This window comes from Loxodonta africana, chromosome 15 (genome assembly GCF_030014295.1).
Source record: "Loxodonta africana isolate mLoxAfr1 chromosome 15, mLoxAfr1.hap2, whole genome shotgun sequence".
Taxonomy (NCBI): domain Eukaryota; kingdom Metazoa; phylum Chordata; class Mammalia; order Proboscidea; family Elephantidae; genus Loxodonta; species Loxodonta africana.
The window spans coordinates 68,450,235-68,469,975 of NC_087356.1; the positions used below are offsets into that span (position 1 = coordinate 68,450,235).

Here is a 19,741-nt window from a genome sequence, read left to right on the forward strand (position 1 = left end):
TCTCAGCACAAAAAAGTGGAAAATGAAATTGTCAACAACACACATAAAAAGGCATCAAAATGACAGCACTAAACTCATATTTATCTATAACTACACTGAATGTAAATGGATTAAATGCACCAGTACAGAGACAGAGAGTTGCAGACTAGATAAAAAAAACATGATCTGTCTATATGCTGCCTGCAAGAGACACACCTTAAACTTAGAGACACAAATAAACTAAAACTCAAACGATGGAAAACAATATACCAAGCAAACAACAATCAAAAAAGAGCAGGAGTGGCAATACTAATTTCTGACAAAATAGATTTTAAATTTAAATCCACCACAAAGGATAAAGAAGGACACTACATAATGATTAAGGGGACAATTTACTAGGAAGATATAACCATATTAAATATTTATGCACCCAATGACAGGGCTGCAAGATACATAAAACAAACTTTAACAGAATTGAAAAGTGAGATAGACACCTCCACAGTTATAGTAGGAGACTTCAACACACCACTTTCGGTGAAGGATACGACATCCAGTAAGAAGCTCAATAGAGACTTGGAAGACCTAATTGCTACAATCAACCAACTTGACCTCATAGACTTATACAGAACAATCCACCCAATAGCTGTAAAGTGTACTTTCTTTTCTAGTGCACATGGAACATTCTCTAGACTAGATCACATATTAGGTCATAAAACAAGCCTTGGCAGAATCCAAGACATCGAAATATTACAAAGCATCATCTCAGACCATAAGGCCGTAAAAGTAGAAATCAATAACAGAAAAACTAGGGAAAAGAAATCAAATACTTGGAAACTGAACAATATCCTGCTCAAAAAAGACTGGGTTATAGAAGACATGAAGGAGGAAATAAAGAAATTCATAGAATTCAACGAGATTGAAAACACTTTCCATCAAAACCTTTAGGACACAGCGAAATCAGTGCTCAGAGGTGAATCTATACCAATAAATGCACACATACCTAAAGAAAGAGCCAAAATCAAAGACCTGTCCCTACAACTTGAACAAAGAGAAAGAGAGCAACAAAAGACACCGTCAGGCACCAGAAAGAAACAAATAATACAAATTAGAGCAGAATTAAATGAATTAGAAAACAGAAAACAATTGAAAGAGTTAACAAGGCCAAAAGCTGATTCTTTGAAAAAATTAACAAAATTGATAAACCATTGGCCAGACTGACTAAAGAAATACAGGAAAAGAAACAGATAACCCGAATAAGAAATGAGATGGGCCATATCACAACAGATCCAACTGAAATTAAAAGAATTATATCACATTATAATGAAAAATTGTACTCGAACAAATTTGAAAACTAGAATTAGATGAATTCCTAGAAACACACTACCTACCTAAACTAACACAAACACAGGTAGAACAACGAAATAGACCCATAACAAAAAAAGAGATTGAAAAGGTAATCCAAAAACTCTCAACAAAAATAAAGCCCTGGCCCTGACGGCTTCACTGCAGAGTTCTACCAAACTTTCAGAGAAGAGTTAACATCACTACTACTGAAGATATTTCAAAGCATAGAAAAGGACGGTATGCTACCTAACTCATTCTATGAAGCCAGCATAACCTTGATACCAAAACCAGCTAAAGACAACACAAAAAAAGAAAATTACAGACCTATATCACTCATGAACATAGATGCAAAAATCCTCAACAAAATTCTAGCCAACAGAATTCCACAATGTAGCAAAAAAATAATCCACCATGACCAAGTGGGATTCATACCAGCTATGCAAGGATGGTTCAGTATTAGAAAAACAATTAAAGTAATCCACCACATAAATAAAACAAAAGACAGGAACCACATGATTTTATCCATTGATGCAGAAAAGGCATGTGACAAAGTCCAACACCCACTCATGATAAAAACTCTCAGCAAAACAGGAATAGAAGGAAAATTCCTCAACATAATAAATGGCATTTATACAAAGCCAACAGCGAACATCATCCTAAATGTTGAGAGAGTGAAAGCAGTCCCCTTGAGAACGGGAACCAGACAGGGATGCCCTTTATCCCCGCCCTTATTCAACATCGTGCTGGAAGTCTTAGCCAGAGCAATTAGGCTAGAAAAAGAAATAAAGGGCATCCGGATTGGCAAGGAAGAAGTCAAATTATCTCTATTTGCAGATGACATGATCTTATACACAGAAAACCCTAAGGAATCCTCCAGAAAACTACTGAAACTAATAGAAGACTTCAGCAGAGTTTCAGGTTACAAGATAAACATACAAAAACCACTTGGGTTCCTCTACATCAACAAAAAGAACATCGAAGAGGAAATCACCAAATCAATACCATTTACAGTAGCCCCCAAGAGATAAAATACTTAGGAATAAATCTTACCAAAGATGTAAAACACCTATACAAAGAAAACTGCAAGGTACTACTGCAAAAAAGCAAAAGGGACCTACATAAGTGGAAAAACATACCTTGCTCATGCATAGGAAGACTTAACATTGTAAAAATATCTATTCTACCAAAAGCCATCTATATATACAATGCACTTCTGATCCAAATTCGAACGACATTCTTTAATGAGATGGAGAAACAAATCACCAACTTCATATGGAAGAGAAAGAATCCCCAGATAAGTAAAGCATTACTAAAAAAGAACAACAAAGTGCGAGGACTCACTCTACCTGATTTTAGAACCTATTATACCGCCACAGTAGTCAAAACACCCTGGTACTGGTACAACAACAGACATAGAGACCAATGGAACAGAACTGAGAATCAAGATATAAATCCATCCACATATGTACAGATGATATTTGACAAAGGCCCAGTGCCAGTTAATTGGGGAAAAGATATTCTTTTCAACAAATGGCAGTGGCATAACTGGATATCCACCTGCAAAAAAAGGAAACAGGACCCATACCTCACACCATGCACAAAAATTAACTCCAAATTGATCAAAGACCTAAACATAAAATCTAAAAAAATAAAGATCATGGAAGAAAAAATAGGGACAACGTTAGGAGCCCTGATACGTGGCATAAACAGAATAAAAAATATTACTAAAAATGCCAAAGAGAAAGCAGATAACTGGGAGCTCCTAAAAATCAAACACCTAAGCTCATCTAAAGACTTCACCAAAAGAGTAAAAAGACCACCTAGAGACTGGAAAAAATTTCCAGCTACAACATCTGCGACCAGCGCCTGATCTCTAAAATCTACATGAATCTGCTAAAACTCAACCACAAAAAGACAAGCAAACCAATTGAAAAATGGGCAAAGGATATGAACAGGCATTGCACTAAAGAAGACATTTAGGTGGCTAACAGATACACGAGGAAATGCTCTCTATCATTAGCCATTAAAAAAAAATGCCATTAGAGAAAAGCAAATCAAAACTACAGTGAGATTCCATCTCACTCCAACAAGGCTGGCACTAATCCAAAAAACACAAAATAATAAATGTTGGAGAGGATGTGGAGCGATTGGAACACTTACACCCTGCTAGTGGGAATGTAAAATGGTACAACCACTTTGGAAATCAATTTGGTGCTTCCTTAAAATGCTAGAAATAGAACTTCCATAAGACCCAGCAATCCCACTCCTCTGAATATATCCTAGAGAAATAAGAGCCTTTACACGAACAGATATATGCACAACCATGTTTACCGCAGCAGTGTTTACAATAGCAAAAAGATGGAAAACAAGGTGCCCATCAATCGACGAATGGATAAATAAAATATGGTATATTCACACAATGGAATAATATGCATTGAAAAAGAACAGTGATGAATCTGTGAAACATTTCATAACATGGAGAAACATGGAAGGCATTATTCAGAGTGAAATTACTTAGTTGCAAAAGGACAAATATTGTATAAGACCACTATTATAAGATCTTGAGAAACAGTTTCAATTGAGAAGAACACTCTCTTTTGTGGTTATAACAGTGGGGAGGGAGGGAAGATGGGAGCAGGTATTTACTAAACAGATAGTAGACAAGGCCTGCTTTAGGTGAAGGGAAGGACAACACTCAACACAGTGGAGATCAGCACAACTGGACTAAACCAAAGCAAAGAAGTTTCCTGAATAAACTGAATGCTTCCGAGGTCAACGAAACAGGGGCAGAGGTTTGGGGACCGTGGTTTCAGGGGATATCTAAGTCAATTAGCATAATAAAATCTATTAAAAAACATTCCGCATCCCACTTTGAAGAGTGGCGTCTGGGGTCTTAAATGCTAGCAAGCGGCCATCTAAGATGCATCAATGAGTCTCAACCCACCTGGATCAAAGGAGAATGAACACCAACAACACAAGATAATAACGAGCCCAAGAGACAGAAAGGGCTACATGAACCAGAGACTACATCCTGAGACTATATCATCCAGAAGAACTAGTTGGTGCCTGGCCACAACTGATGACTGCCGTGACAGGGAACACAACAGAGAAGCCCTGAGGGAGCAGGAGAACAGTGTGGTGCAGACCCCAAATTCTCATAAAAAGACCAGACTTAATGGTCTGACTGAGGCTAGAAGGGCCGGGTGATCATGGCCCCTAGACCTTCTGTTGGCCCACGACAGTAACCACCCCCGAAGCCAACTCGTCAGACATGGATTGGACTGGACAATGGGTTGGAGAGGGATGCTGGTGAGCAGTGAGCTTCTTGGATCAGGTGGACACTTGAGACTATGTTGGCATGTCCTGCCTCGAGGGGAGATGGGAGAGTAGAGGGGCTTAGAAGCTAGCAAAAGGGTCACGAAAAGAGAAAGTGGAAGGAGCGAGCCGGTTGTCTCATGGTGGGGGTAGAGTAATTGGGAATATGTGCAAGTTGTATATAACTTTTTATGTGAGAGACTGGCTTGATTTGTAAACTTCCACTTGAAGCACAATAAAAATTATTTAAAAAAAAATGTTCAGTGATGGTAGCCAGACACCATCCAGTTCTTCTGATCTCATGGCAAAGGCGGCAGCTGTTGGACCTTATATGACTGATTGCAAGCTTTTAAGACTACAGGCACTATTCAGTGAACTTGGAAGTGCAACAGAAGCACTAACCACGTTATCAGGCCAATTAACTGAAATGTCCCATGAAACCAGGACCCTAAACCTCCAAACCAAGGAACCAAATCCCATGAGGTATATGGTTGTACCTAAGCAGCTCCAGCAGCTATACTTTTTTTTTTTTTTCCTGGTCATTGTTATAAATATATCTATCACTCAATTTTTGCCAATTTTACTTTTAACAGGTGTACAACTTAGTGATAGCAATTGCATTAATAGGTTGTGCAACCCGACTGTTGATGCAAAAATTTTTGACAAAATTTTAGCAAGTAAAATTATGACTAAACAAGTGTCTTAGGCTGTGTTCTCTAGGGAAGCTTTATACAAATAAAACATAAATACATACAGAGTGAGATTTTTATCAATTCACGTAGCCACATGGGCTGATGAATCCAAGACCGGCAGGTCAGAGAGAAGGGCTCTTGCTCACAAACGGCAAAGATAGACAAATCCCAAGACCAAAAGACAAGGCAGCAGAAAAGCAGCTAGCTCAAGTCCAGGAACCGAGGTCAGAAGAACAGGTGCCAGCTGCAGGATACAGAGCAAGCAAAAGCCCACGAGCTCCACCAGAATGTCTATGCAGGTCACAGGCCGAATGAACCTCCCTTTCAACTGACTGGCTACTCACAACAGATCCCATCAGATGTGATCACATTCTATCAACTCTCATCATGGAAGTCATCACAACATCATACAGCTGCCAAATCACTGAGAATCATGGCCTAGCCTAGTTGACACACAGCCTTAACCATCAAGACAAGGTTTATTGCAGAAATGCAGGTTGTTTTAACATTTGAAAATAAGCACTCACCATACCTGCTGGTGGAGGACTGGAGGCTAGAGGTAGAACAAATACCCTCTTCAGAGATTATCAGCCCAAGAATTGTTTGGCTGTCAGACCAGTCTCACTGAAAGGCCTTTTCAAGGAAACACAGAAATCCTGGGGTGTTACAAGCATATCACAATATCGAAAGAAGCCAAGCAGGTAACGTAAATGTGTAAAATAAGGGTAGACGGTAGAAACGCTGGGTCCTGGGACTGAATTGGAAAATGCCTACCTTGCCTAAAGATTTCCAGAATCCAGGTTGAAAAGAAAACAGCACAAAAAACTTCTCCAGTCAAACAGCATGCATCCAGAGTAGATGAGTAGATCTAACCACCAGCAACTAGGTTGTGGCCCTTAGTTGAAAGTGGCCACCAAGCCATCTCTGCAGGTGGTCATCTCCCTGAGGAGGCAAAGGCTGGAACATCTGTAAGGGCAGCTCTGGGAAACCAGGCCTTGGACAGGCCTCCAGAGGTGAGGCTCATTCCTCCGCCTCCATAGAAGTAGTGTTTACAATCTCTTCTCAGGCACACAGCCTGGAGGCATCCCTTTCTTGTTCCCACAATGTCATTTAAAGATACTGCTGCTTTGGTCTTTTCCTGTCACCTCAGCCTTGGTCCCCTTCCTGCACCTCTGATTACCAATCACCCATTACTTGTAACATCAAAGCTCTCCATTTCCAAGCCTTAACCTGACTCTGCCTGCCCTAACCTCTTGTGTACTTTCAGGTAAGTTTCTAGGACAAGTGAAGGAGCTGGTGGAGGGTCCTCTGCCCTGGCTACTCTTTCTTATAAGGGGCCCTGTGTGCTTAAACACTCAGTTTCTGGAGAGTTTCAGACTGTTGTAACAGAGAGAGCTGAGTCATCAGGCTGGTGTAAAGTGTGAACAGTGGAGAGAGAAGGGGAGCGTAGACACTGCCTGTGGCCTGGCCATGGCATCTTTAGTTGCAAGCTCTGAGACCCTCAGAGGTAACCCGATGCCCTCATCTACAGACTGAATCACCACATAAACTTCCCTAAGACAGCTACAGGGCTTTGATGCCACACCTGCTTTATGACACGGGAGGCCTTTGTGATGCAGTCGATGACAGTGAGGTGGAGCTGACAACGCCCAGTGCTGAGAATCATTAGGCACCAGTATCCTGGATGCCTAGATAGAGGGAGGACTGGTCTCCTCAATGTATTGAGGCAAGACCATGTTGTGCCCTACTTTCCTTTGGTGGCATGCTGGATATCCCTTATATAAATATGTCTCTGTTTTCTGCCTTATAATAAATATTTGGCAAATAAAAAAGAAATACCATGGATTCAGACTGGAATCTAACAGGAGTGCCCATGAGGTAGGGAAACACCTGAACACTATTGATCTGTTAAGTCTCAGACAAGAAGCTTTTAACCCCCAGTTTCTCTCCTTAGCCCTGCTTGAGAGTTTTTTTTTTTTTTTTTTAATCAAACCTTCAGTTATTCTTGTATAGTCATTTACTTCTTAGAGCCTAGAACAATCCCTTGCCAGCCCTCCATGTAATGTACTCTAATTGAAACGCCAAGGATATTAGCTGATTTAGGTTGAGGGGTCAAAGATATAAAGTCTACCTTACTGGACCTCCCAGTTTGGGTGATTTTTCTAGTTGGTGGTTCTTTAAGGCCTTTGTAAGCTGAAGCTTTTGGCTACTGGAGCCATTCGCCCTTTAATCTGTTCCACTCTTCCTCCTGTGTCATCCTAAGCCGCCCACAGAACTCCTAGAAATGGGGTATAAGGCATGGGGTCTGGAAGAGCCTAGAAGTGAGTCAAATAAGCAGAAAAGAGAAATGTTGGGGTAAAAAAGGGGGACTAAGGAAAGGAAATGTAGTAAAAGTATAAAATATAGAAAGGTATATAAAAGGGATTAGAAAATGTTTATTGGTTTTATCCCATTTTGGGCATGAAAAGAAATTTGTGTCAAAGCTTCACATTCTAACGCTTTTTGTCTTTAAGCAACACCAAAGGGTCAGCCAAAGGGCCAGAGATGCTCCAAAAAGAGGTAAGGTCCCAGTCTCTCCTCTGATTCCCCTTCACCGTGAGCGAGGTTCTCACGGATACTAACCCTATCCCTTGGTGCCAGGAGCAAGCTACTCTAACCACTAAAGGCTGAAGTTCCCCAAATTGACAATTTCTTATAGAAACTTCCTTGGATATGAAATCAGAGCCTGGACATGTCCAGATTTCTCTACCTTAACCTGCTGGGAATGAGGAAATAGGACAGAGGTCCTTAACTGTGTTATTTACTAGTTTTTATGACACTGTGGAAGTCATTCCATGTCTCAGTCTTATTATCCATAAAACAGGCATAACACTGATGATCTTGCTGCACTCACACTGTGATTGTGAACATCAAATGAGATTAGGAATGAGATACATAGTGTAAATGTTTAAGCTATACACACACATGCCTTGGAGCCTGACTCTTGAAGCCTTTAGTCTCCTTTACTGAGAGTCCAAGGCCTCACTACTAGCTTCCTATAGAATGCCCCTACCCTCTCCTGTCCATGTAACACTGTTTCCTGGTTCTTCAGCTAGGAGACCTTCCAAGGAAGAAGCTGAAAAGCTCCAAAAGGGTCTCGCTGTCCCAAAAAGGTGATCTCTTGCTCTCTGTCCTTTGTTGTCTCCCAAGTCCCAGCCTGGGCTGTGATGATTTCTCAGTTTGGCCAGGGACAAGGAAGAGGAGAGGGACAATGCATGGGAGGGAACCATACATGAGACAGGCTGGTTCACTGGTTGAGACAGTTGCCAGGACAAAAGTGGTCAGACATCACAGGAGAGAACAGTCTCCCAATCTGCTCTGTGCTAGAGTCACATTATTCCTGGATTTCAGGTCTGACTAGTAAGTAATTTATGAAAGATTCTACATGAAGTGGAACTCAGCAAGGAGACACGTTATTCGGCCTAGAGTCTGGATTTTGCATAATTAAGTCATCACTGTCATATTCCTTCGGCTTCTACATCCTTTCAAAGGCAGACTCCTCTGAGTCTGTCTTGGCCTGGAATCATAGGGAGGTCACTCACTAGGACAGTCTTCAGACAGAAGCCTGTCATCTTATCCTCCTAATAAGATCTCCAGAGGACAGGACTAGTCCCCAAGAGATGCTGTATATAGCACCAGGGACAATCCACAGTCCCTAGAATACAGTATTCGCACAAAGATGTCATTATCCACAAATATGGATAACAGACATTGTTTTCATAGCCCCAAATGAGACTGACTCTAGGTTATACTTGGTGATGTGCCTGGTGATGGCCATTCTGCTAACCACCTGACATCCTCACCTGCTTTGTTCCCTTCTAGTTCAGCTTCTCAACAGAGTTCAGCAGAGAATTCACCCTACCTCCCAGTCCTATCTGAGGGCCCTGCCCACCCAGCAGCTGTCTGAGACCTTGCCCAACAAGACCAAGAGCCTCAGCTCAGCCAGGCCTAACAAGCAAAGTGGGAGATTCCCAGGGGTAGGCCCAGGGCTTACAGGCCTAGGGGAAAGGAAAGGCCAATCCCCCAGACCGCACTCTTCCAAGGAGGCAGATGACACTGCATCAGTAACGGTTGCCATGCGTCCCTTTCCAGGCAGGCCTGGCTTCCTCGAGAAGGACGTGTGTTGCAGCTCCTATATGCAGACCTCTACTATCCGGTCTCCAATGCCATGGCTCTGGACATTCAACAATTGGTGACAGGTAAAAACACCCTGATCACCCTTACTTTGGCAGGGAACTCACAACACTCTTCTTGCCTAGAAATTCTGTCCATCTCTGGAGTGTCTAAGCAGAGTCTGCAACTGCGTTCCAGGAACTCCAGAGAACTTTTACCTGCATCCGTAACCTCCACACTGTTACAATTAATGGATCAGAAATCCTTAACCCAGACGGCTGCCCCAACAACCAGTGTGGTCATCATCCAAGATCACTGGGATGAACACCTGCAGCTAGGGAACGGATTTCAACTGCCAGATGTGCCCAGGAACCCAGGAACTATACCTTCTTCAAGCCTTGGGGAGACCAGAGTTCCTGTGAACCAGCAAGAGATGCTGTATAGAAACCACAAATTTTTCCATGGGAACCAAGGCCAGCAGCCCTTGAGATCCCATGTCTCTCTGCTGTTCCTGACCACAGGCCTCACGAATCTGACACATGCTATAGCCATGCATACAGTCACTATCTTTCCCGCCCACCTCCCATTACTCAGTCCTGAACTTCTCAGGTTTCTTGAGGTCCATGTAAAAAAATGGATGCATTTCCAGAGGTGGGGATGCCCCAGGCATCTGGAAGAGCCCCTGAGGCAGCTTATGAATGATAATTTGAATGCTTGTGTTGAAACAACTGGAACCATTTCCCACAAGACTTGGGGTTCCTGTATGCTCAGCCAGCCTACTCAGGCCTTCTGGCTTTTTAAATGCTCCATCAGGGACCAAGACCAAAGCTGCCACTGCCAGAAAACCCCAAGCTCTCTGGCTCTGGCCTTGCCCTCTCCAGCCCTTAAAGTTCTAAACAGCCTCTATCCACAGCCTGAGAGACAGGCTGAAGACTCAGGTGATCATCTGAAGCAGAAGCACAGCCAGCAATTCTGCAGCTTCTCTTGTCTAACCAGTGAGTCCCTGCTTGTCACTGACATTGATCGTCTGAAGCAGAAGCACAGCCAGCAATTCTGTAGCTTCTCTTGTCTAACCAGTGAGTCCCTGCTTGTCACTGACACTGAGTTTCGAGGGATTTCCACAAACAGGTACATACCCCAATTTCCCTTGAATGTTCTTTTTTTCTTCAATGAGCACTCCTTCCTCCCGCTCTTGCCTAATAATCCACCCCAGTCAGCTTCACCTTCTTCCACATCTGTCCCAAATTTGGTGTCTCCAACTGACCATCAACGAAACCAGATCAATATCCCATTTCGGGCTCTGGCCAAGTTCAAAGTGTTGGAGTGGAACCTGCTGCAGAGGCAGCTCCAGGTTAGGTGGGAATTGCCAGCTGCTTTCGAGAGATCTCAGTATGCCCAGAGTCTCATGCAATATAAGACCGGTGACACAACCCAGTCTCCAGAGACCCTGAGATCTTCCTGGTCCAGGAAGCCCATCTCACTCCTCAGGGGGGAACTACCCTTCTTCCCGGACCATGCCCAGAGGCTGCTGGAGTTCCACCTCCAAAAGCAGTTAATTCCCCAGCACGGTGGCATATCTCAGAGGATCAAGCTGTCCACTGCATTGCTCCTGTTCCCTGCTGACCAACAGCCTCTGCTCTTGAGCAGTGAAGCCTTGGACAATGTGAATGTTCCCTGGTCTGCAGCCCCAGAGGTCAGTGGGGTTAGTGACATGACCTCACTCACATTGGCCCCAGTGTTAGACTCCATGCCACGCTTGCTCACCCAGACCAAAGCAATACGGCAGAACCACATCGATTCCAAATGTTGGCAGACCCTCCAGGGCACTGTCACTGCCCATATATTTATCTGCCAGGACCGTGGAATTCTGGGGAGTATGGAGGTAGCTCAGTACCCCTGCATTCCAGAAAACAAGCTCTTAGAGCTGAAGGCAGCAACTGATCCTGAGATATATCAGAAAGTTATGCCCTCACAGACCTCACCAGGTGCTGTCATTGACCACACTAAGCTGTCCAGATCCCTGCCCAAGGGACCAATGGAGAAGCTGGGAACTAATTTACAGGACAAACATCTAGCCTTCCTGTCAGGGCTGCCTGATCTCTATTATTTGGCTCCCTCCAAGGCCACAGGCCTGCCAATCACTAGCCAATCTGAAATTGTGAGCTTTGATATTACAGCCCCCTGTCAACAGAGTGTGAGCTTTGATATTACAGCCCCCTGTCAACAGAGTCCTCAGTACTGTCCTCCGTTTAAGCTCCCAAAACTACCTCCAGGGGCTCTTGGAGGGAAAGATTCTGAGAAGAATGATGTGGAGGACAGTGAAAGCAACCTGAATGTCATTAAGGAACCAGGCAGGATTCCTGGGACTGCCCAGCCTGTGGTGCCCCAGGCTTCACAGGGCCGGTCTTCGCTGGGCCCACTAATTCAGGGTAAGCCTTTGCAGGACAAACCTTTGTGGAATGAGATTCCAGAGGAGGGAATGAGCCTAGCCCATACTCAGAAGAGCTCTGGCCTTCCAGAACCTGGCTTAAGAAATAAGGTGAAGTGCATTTTTAGCTGTATTCATTCCAAGACAGTAGATGAGAAATCCATGTTTTCCTCAGAGGAGAAAGTGACCAAAACGCGAAAAAATCGTCTTAAGAAGAGCCTGGCCCCAGCCAAAGGCCTGTGGGACAAGCTAAGACAGAGAAGACAACAAAGGATCCGAAGCCCAATTTCTCCCCACTGAGAAACAGGTGAGCCTGGCCTTCTCGGATGGCCTGGAGGCCCCAGACAATCAGCTCTGGCACTACTCTCATCATCTTTGCTCTGGCTCTATGCTGGGCCACCTCCACAGCTGCTTGGCACCATCCTCGAGAGGCTTGTGCCACCCAACCTGAGAACCCACCGTACGTCCTAACCCTTACTTCAGAGAAAAACACTGCTTTCTTCAAGAAGATCCAGTTCATTCAAATAGTCTGTAGGGTATCAAATCCCTGTATTGTCATTTTCTTTAATGTACAGGTTGTGCAAAGCATAGCCCAAATATATCCCTAGGCAAAGATACATGCCTGCTTGTTCCTTCTTGTCTCCTTGTGATATGTTAAAGGTTGAGCGGGAGGTATACAGTCTTTTCTATCAGAGAATAACCTTCAACCCACAGTTCAGATGTGTTAGCATTCCACGTAACTCCTCCCAGCCCTATCCTAGACTGTGGATAAAGGGACTTGAGTAGAGAAGGCAAGGCCCTTGTCTAAGGTACACTGAGGGTAAAGGTCAGGGTGGAGTTCAGTCAAAGCTTCCCATGATAATCTTGAACCCCATGACAACAGTACTGACAAGAAGGAGTGGTCTGGAAATCAATGCATTGTTTGCCCACCCATAGGCAAAAATCATTAATTGATGGCTGATATATATATATATGCCTGCAATCTGGAAGGTTTTTAGGAGAGTGCCACAGTGCTTCCTCCTTGAAGATGTGCTTTTGTGATTCGAAAAAGCAGTTTCTATGACAGAGGTCAAAACCAAAATACAGAATCTCCCCTCTCTGCTCCCTGGTTGGTACTAACAAGATCTTTCAAACAATCTGGGAGCCTGCTGTGGCCCTGTTGCCTGTTTCCCATCTCCAGTGCCTCTCAGCTACATGGAAGGAATGCCTCCTAGAATGAAGACCAGAGTAGAAGGTAGAGAGGTTTGTCCCCCAGCCCTAAGGCTGCCAGGGAAGGAAGCCAGTAGGGAAAGAATGTAAATGGTAGTATGAATACCTGGGACAGCACACCATGCTCCTGACCAGGGCATGATAATGGAGAAAAGCTGGGTTTTTCGGAATGAAAAAAAGTCCAGAGCCAGAAAGTCAACCCAAAGCCTAAGTGCTCTTGGTGGAGGGAGGTAAGCAAACTCTGAGATTTATGAGCCTGACAAAGAACATGGGCCTAGAGATGCAGAAAGAGGGCAGATGTGGCATCCTAGCCTTCAGTGACCAGTGAGGTTTGGGGCCAGGAAGAAAGAACTGGGAAACAAAAAGACAAAGAGGTTGCCCTAAGCATGTGGGATAAAGACTACTATTTTGGCCACCACCTAGTAGCCTTCAAAAGGTACCATCCCTGTGTCCTCCTCTGACCTACCACAGAGAAGCCAAGAGCTGGAGAAAGAGCAGGAAATGTGGCTTCTTGATGATGTGGTACAGGGGACTGTGGGATACCCCTGCCTCACTGGTTCCTAAGGAAAGCCAGGATCACTCACCATCCCATCAAACCAGGAGGAGGTGGTGGCTGCACTCACTTCCTCTATAGGATTCCAGTGCTTAGCACAAAGTGTCCACTGAGAGGATGCAGAAAAACCAGGATGGGAAGAAGCATGGATGTATCCCTGTTGAGAATGGTGATTCTGTGCCTAAAGCATGGGGACCCAGCTCCTATTGTGGCCACCAGAGGAGGCAGGCACAAGCCCTAGGCCCGCCATGCCAACATTTTCTACGTGTTTTACTAATGCATCCCCGAAGGAGATCAAAGGAGGTCTTGTGGCAGGTACATCCTCCCTGCCTGGTGGGAGTTGGATAGAGAGCCATGGAACAGAGAGAGAAACAGAGGAAGGCAAGAGTGAAGGGAAGTGACTCAAAAGGGTCAAAACAGCGTCAGGTGGGAAGCAAGGGTTAGTGTGCACACATCCTGACATACGGTGGAGCAGGTCCTTCCCGTGGTCCCCGCGGGCTCCTACCTGCCCCACCCCAGCATGGGCTCATGATGCTGACCAAAGTCCTGTGCCAAAGGGCTGGGCCAGAGAGATGAGCTGGAACCAATACCTGCAGGATTATGAGCTCTCAGCAAAACCAAGAGCTGAGAAGAGACAGGGTGAGAGCCTATGAACTCATGCAGGATGTTGTTGAGTGGATGTAGCTTTGCTCATCATATCCCACAACCCTTGCACAGCCCTTACCTTCCTCCTCCCCCCAGAGCTCGGGAGACTTAAAATAAGAGCAAAATAAATGCTTTAGGGCAGGGCACAAACTCCAAAAATGTAATATACCCCAGAAGGGGTGGTAGATGCTTGGAATACATCACTGCTTGCTCGGGATCTTTGGAGTTCACCACTGGGCCTTTGACGTACCATGGCATGGTGAACAGCCCTGACCTTCTACAGCCCTTCCTTTGGGCTTTCTGGGGGTCTGGGTGAGTACTTGAGAATTCTATAAATGTAACTTAGGGTACTGAGTAACAGCAGTAAGAGAAGTATGTCTTCTCCAAACATCATTCTGCCTGTGAATCACTGAGTCCTTGAGGACAGGGACCATGCCTGACTCATTTTGTACATGCTCACCCTGTCCCATCCAGGGAAGGACAAAAACACACAGCACAGGAGTGAGAGGGTAAGACCCCACTGAGATGCTATTTTCTGCACCATGAGAGAGGTCACTGGGCCTCTGCTCTTTTACTGGCCATCAAGCCCTAATGCTCTACCTGTGCTCAGGGGCCTATGGCATTAGCCAGGGCTATCATGAAAGAAAGGCCAAGAAGGTTCCTGTGTCCACCGTAGGGATAGGAAAGGAGGAAGGACAATCTTGAGCTAGAGTGGACAGATGGAGAAAGGGCACCATGCAGACAGGTAAGGTGCTGGGAGACAGTACCGAATCCCTGACACACCTGGCTGGGCTTGCAAAGAGATGTCCATTCCCATCCCCAGAGACACTGAGGTCAGGACCCTGAATACTTGGTCTGTATGTGAGCACAGGGGAAGAAGGGGCCCTGAGAAGGAGACAGAGAAAGATATCCATTCCAAGAAGGAGGGATAGGTTCTGCCAACAGCCTCCCTTCCCCGATTTGTATCTGTCCTCCACAGTAACTTCTCTGGGTCCATGGCCAGGCAAGGGGCATGCTGGGGGCTTTCCAGAATGTTTTACTTCCAAGGTCAAGCCTATACAGAGGCCACAGGGTCAGGACCCTGGGCAGACAGTCTTACCCGTGGGAATCCAGACCACGGAAAGGGAAACCTATCTTTGAGGTAAATATTACTGGCAGCTGCGGTACACTGGGGGGTGGGAAGGATGATTAAAGACACGTCAGACTAGGATCTCACTACACACAGTGAATAACACGTGGACACACAGACATCCAGTCACACATGTACATAAAGAGAAAGACACAGATTCAAAGATGCCACACAGAAATACTACAGAGTACGAAGAAACTTTGACTAGAAATACACATCTACACAGACCAGGGAACCCCCTGGGTCGGAAATACTCAAGTAGACACAGGCAGAAATTCACAAGCACATACAAAGCTGACTTGCACACATAACAAAAAGATACAGCCCATCTTGTAGACTCACAAACACATATGCAGTCCAAATTCATCCTTCAAAGCCCTTTTCCTCTATAAAGCCTCCTAGGCCACCTCAGAACCAGGCCTGCCTATCCCTCCTCTAAACTCTCCTTTGTAATTTCTGTTTCACTGCTTGTTCTTTAATAGAGACAGCAGTGAATTCACATGCATACCCCTGGTCTCACCAACTTCTCTGTGTGCTCTTAAAAAAATGTCAAGGGCTTGCAGTAGATCTACTGCCCTCATCCTTCACCTATGCACCCATCTCCACAAGGGCCAACAATTTACCACTGCCTCCATCCCTGCAGGGCCCTGCCCTCCAGCCCCTTCAACACAGCAGATAGACACACCTGCCAAGGGCACTCTCAAGGCACCATGAAGATGCAGGCCTTGGTTGCCCAGGAGGGAGGCCATGACACATGGCATGACTACATGTGTAGTTCTAACCCAAATTTTAATGTTAACCAGGATTCCACACCTGTCAACCCTACCCCCTACTCCAAACATATTTCCAGGGACAACTCTAAACCCGCAGTGCTTTTAAGTGCAAACTTTGGAACAACTGTACCTCAGGAAGGTAAGAAATGAATTCTTCCAAAAGCCTAAGTGAGCTTGGAAGTGGATTCTTCCACCTTCAAGCCTCCAGATGAGAACACATCCTAGTGAACACCTTGATTGCAGTCTTGTGAGACCATAAGCAAAGGACTAAGCTAAGCCCTGCCTATACTCCCGACTGCAAAAAATATGGCATAATAAATGGGTGTGGTTTTAAGCCACCAAGTTTGTGGTACGTTCTTACGCAGCAGGAGATAGGGAAAAAATAGGGAAAGAGAAGGCATCTAGGGAACCCTTCTCCTTCAGCTCTCTATAAAAATAAGTAGCTCTGGAGGGTCCACAGCCTTCCTAATAAGCCATGGCTCCCTTGTCCTGCATGTTAAATGGAAAGTAACCTTGAGTGCCTTCACCTGATAATTGATATGAGAGTGGCATATGTTGGAAAAAGCTAAAAACAACAGCAACAACAAAACTGACAGTGATCTTGCAGAAGAAGGTGGGAAGGTTTTCCCCAGCAGCAATAAAGGAACGAAAACTTGAAAAAAAAACAGTAGGTTTAACAGGTAGCTCCAGATTTTCTTTGAGCTCGGAAGGGAGGAACAATCTAAATGGGATCACAAGGAGAAAATGTTCAATAAATATTTGTTGAATAAATTTTGCAAAGATGATTGGAGAAAACAAAGTGCTTACTTGAGATCATAGTGCCAGTATCCCCAAAGGGGCTCATCAGACCAAATCTTCAGAACTTGTTTCTAGAAACTACACAGTCACCAGCTCATCATATGCACTCTGCTTCCTCAGAGGTGGAACCTAAGTTGTGAATCAAGGCTAGGAAGGATGAGAACAGGTAACCCATATGGGAGCTATAGGTGATTTCTCTGAGCATAGGAAGAGCTGCTAAGTTTTGGGATTTAGCCAGTTTCCACAACCACAATGATAAGAAGAGGTCAACATCACCTGCATTTATGCGATATCCTGTAGCACTCTGTCCTGGCACACAGAAAAGCAGCTGACCTAAAGGCACTGTTAGGGATTGAATTGTGTCCCCCAAAAATGTGCATCAACTTGGCTAGGCCATGATTCCCCGTATTGTGTGGTTGTCCTCCATTGCGTGATCTGATGTAATTACCTCTGTATGTGTTATAAATCCTAACCTCCATGATATTAATGAGGTAGGACACAATCTATAGGACTTGATCGTATCTTGAGTCAATCTCTTTTGAGATATAAAAGAGAGAAGCAAGCCCAGAGGAGGGGGACCTCATCACCATCAAGCAAGAAGAGCAGGAGGGAAGCACGTTCCTTGCATTTTTTTTTAGAAGGGTGCTTCTGACTTCCATGAGGCTGCAGTTCAGACATCCGCCAGGGCAGCAGTCATCTGAAAGCTTGACTGGAGCTACAGGGTCTGCTTCCAAGTTCACTCACATGGCTGAGGGCCAAAGGTTTTAGGACCCCAACACGTGAGCCTATCCATTGAGCAGATTGAATATCCTCACAACAGGGCACTCTCTTCCACAGAGGCAAGTCCAGAGGCCGCCCTTGGGGGTCCGTAGTTACACTGAGGAGCCCAGGGGGACAAATACAGAGAGACTCCTGGGGAGGCTCCGTTCACACAGGGGTGCTCCATGGGGGCGGCTCTCCAACCCTCCTCAGGAACTCTCTCGAGGGGCCAGAAGCAGCAGACACATAGGATCATTCTCCTACACAGGGGCACCTTGGGGGCGGCCCTCATACAAACACCTCAGAGTCCCCGGAGGGCCGCCCGCAGCCCTACCCCTTGGGGTGCCCGCCAGGTCCCGGTGTCCTCGCTCCCGCTTACCGGGATGGCCGGGTGCGGGACGCGGCTCCGGGGCTGACCGTCTCTACACCGCGGGCCCTCCGCCTTCATTGGCCGCTCGGCCGGCCTGCGCACTGGGTACCAACGCCGGGAGCAGAGGGCGCAGGCGGAGCTGCAGACTAAGTAGGCGGTGGCGTCAGGGCGCGCGCCCGCAGCACACCCACCCACCCCGCCCCCCGCCGCCAGCCGCTGCGGCGCGCGCGCCCGCCCCTCCCCGCCCAGCTGGCCACCGGCGCTGGGGAGCGAGGTGCTAAGGGACCGCTGGAGGGCGGCGGCCTGGCCGGGACTCGGCGTCGGGCTCCCATGAGCCCTCGGCCCAGGTGCCGATGGGCGTCCCCAGCCTGCGCCTGGCACTGCGGCGGGGGCACTGAGCCAGCCTGGCCGCCTGGGGCAAGGTCGGTGTGGGTCCCAAGGAGGCGGCCCAGGAGGGGGGCGCCGCAGGGGGCCGAGGCCGCTCACAACTCCTGCCCACGCCAAGGCTAGGGCCGGGGTCCGGTGTGTCCTGCCGCGGGCATCTGCCTGGGGGGAAAATGACTCTGTCAGCCGCCCAGGCCGGTGCCCTATTTCCCCCCCAGACTCTGCTGCCCACCCAGGCTTCTGGGCCACTGGTCATCGGGCGCTTATCTTCCAGAATGCCATCCGCCCCCCCATCCCGAATGCCAGTGCCCAAGAGTTCGCTGTTTTCTGAGACTGTTGGTCTTCCATCTCCAGCAATAAACCCATACCCTATTGTAACCCACTTTTTGCTGCAGCAACCTTGCCCCTCTGCAGTTCTGAGAGCTATAAAGTGCATTGCATTAAACTAGATGCTTTGAAAAAACTGAGAGTAAAAAAAAGGATGTTAAAAGTCTTAAGCCCCTAACACAAACTATAAAGCAGTAATTGAAGAAATACAAATATGCTGAGGACCTTTTTATTAAATTTATATTTTATGTATATTTAAAAAAAAATTGTTGTGCTTTAAGTGAAAGTTTACAAATCCAATCAGTCTCTCACGGAAAAACTTATGTACACCATGCTGTACAGACTCCCAATTGCTCTCCCCCTAATGAGACATCCCACTCCCTCCCTCCACTCTCTTTTGGTGTCCATTTTGCCAGCTTCTAAGTGCCTCTACCCTCTCATCTCCCCTCCAGGCAGGACATGCCAACATAGTCTCAAGTGTCCACCTGATCCAAGAAGCTCGCTCCTCACCGGCATCCTTCTCCAACCGACTGTCTAGTTCAATCCATGTCTGAAGAGTTGGCTTTGGGAATGGTTCCTGTCCTGGGCCAACAGGTCTGGGTGCCATGACCACCGGGATCCTTCTAGTCTCAGACCATTAAGTCTGATCTTTTCATGACAATTTGGGGTCTGCGTCCCACAGTTCTCCTGCTCCCTCAGGGGTTCTCTGTTGGGTTCCCTGTCAGGGCATTCATTGGTTGTAGTCTGGCACCATCTAGTTTTTCTGGTCTCAGGATGATATCGTCTCTGGTTTATGTGGCCTTTTCTGCCTCACAGGGTCGTAATTACCTCATGTCCTTGGTGTTCTTCATTCTCGTTTGATGGAGGTGGGTTGAAACCAATTG

General features: G+C 46.1%; 1 pseudogene; it reads right to left on the minus strand.

Annotated features, from left to right (window-relative positions):
* Positions 1-18,240, minus strand: part of LOC135227820 (olfactory receptor 8G50-like) — a 52,896-nt pseudogene extending 34,656 nt beyond the window's left edge.
* Positions 18,241-19,741: the final 1,501 nt, after the last annotated feature.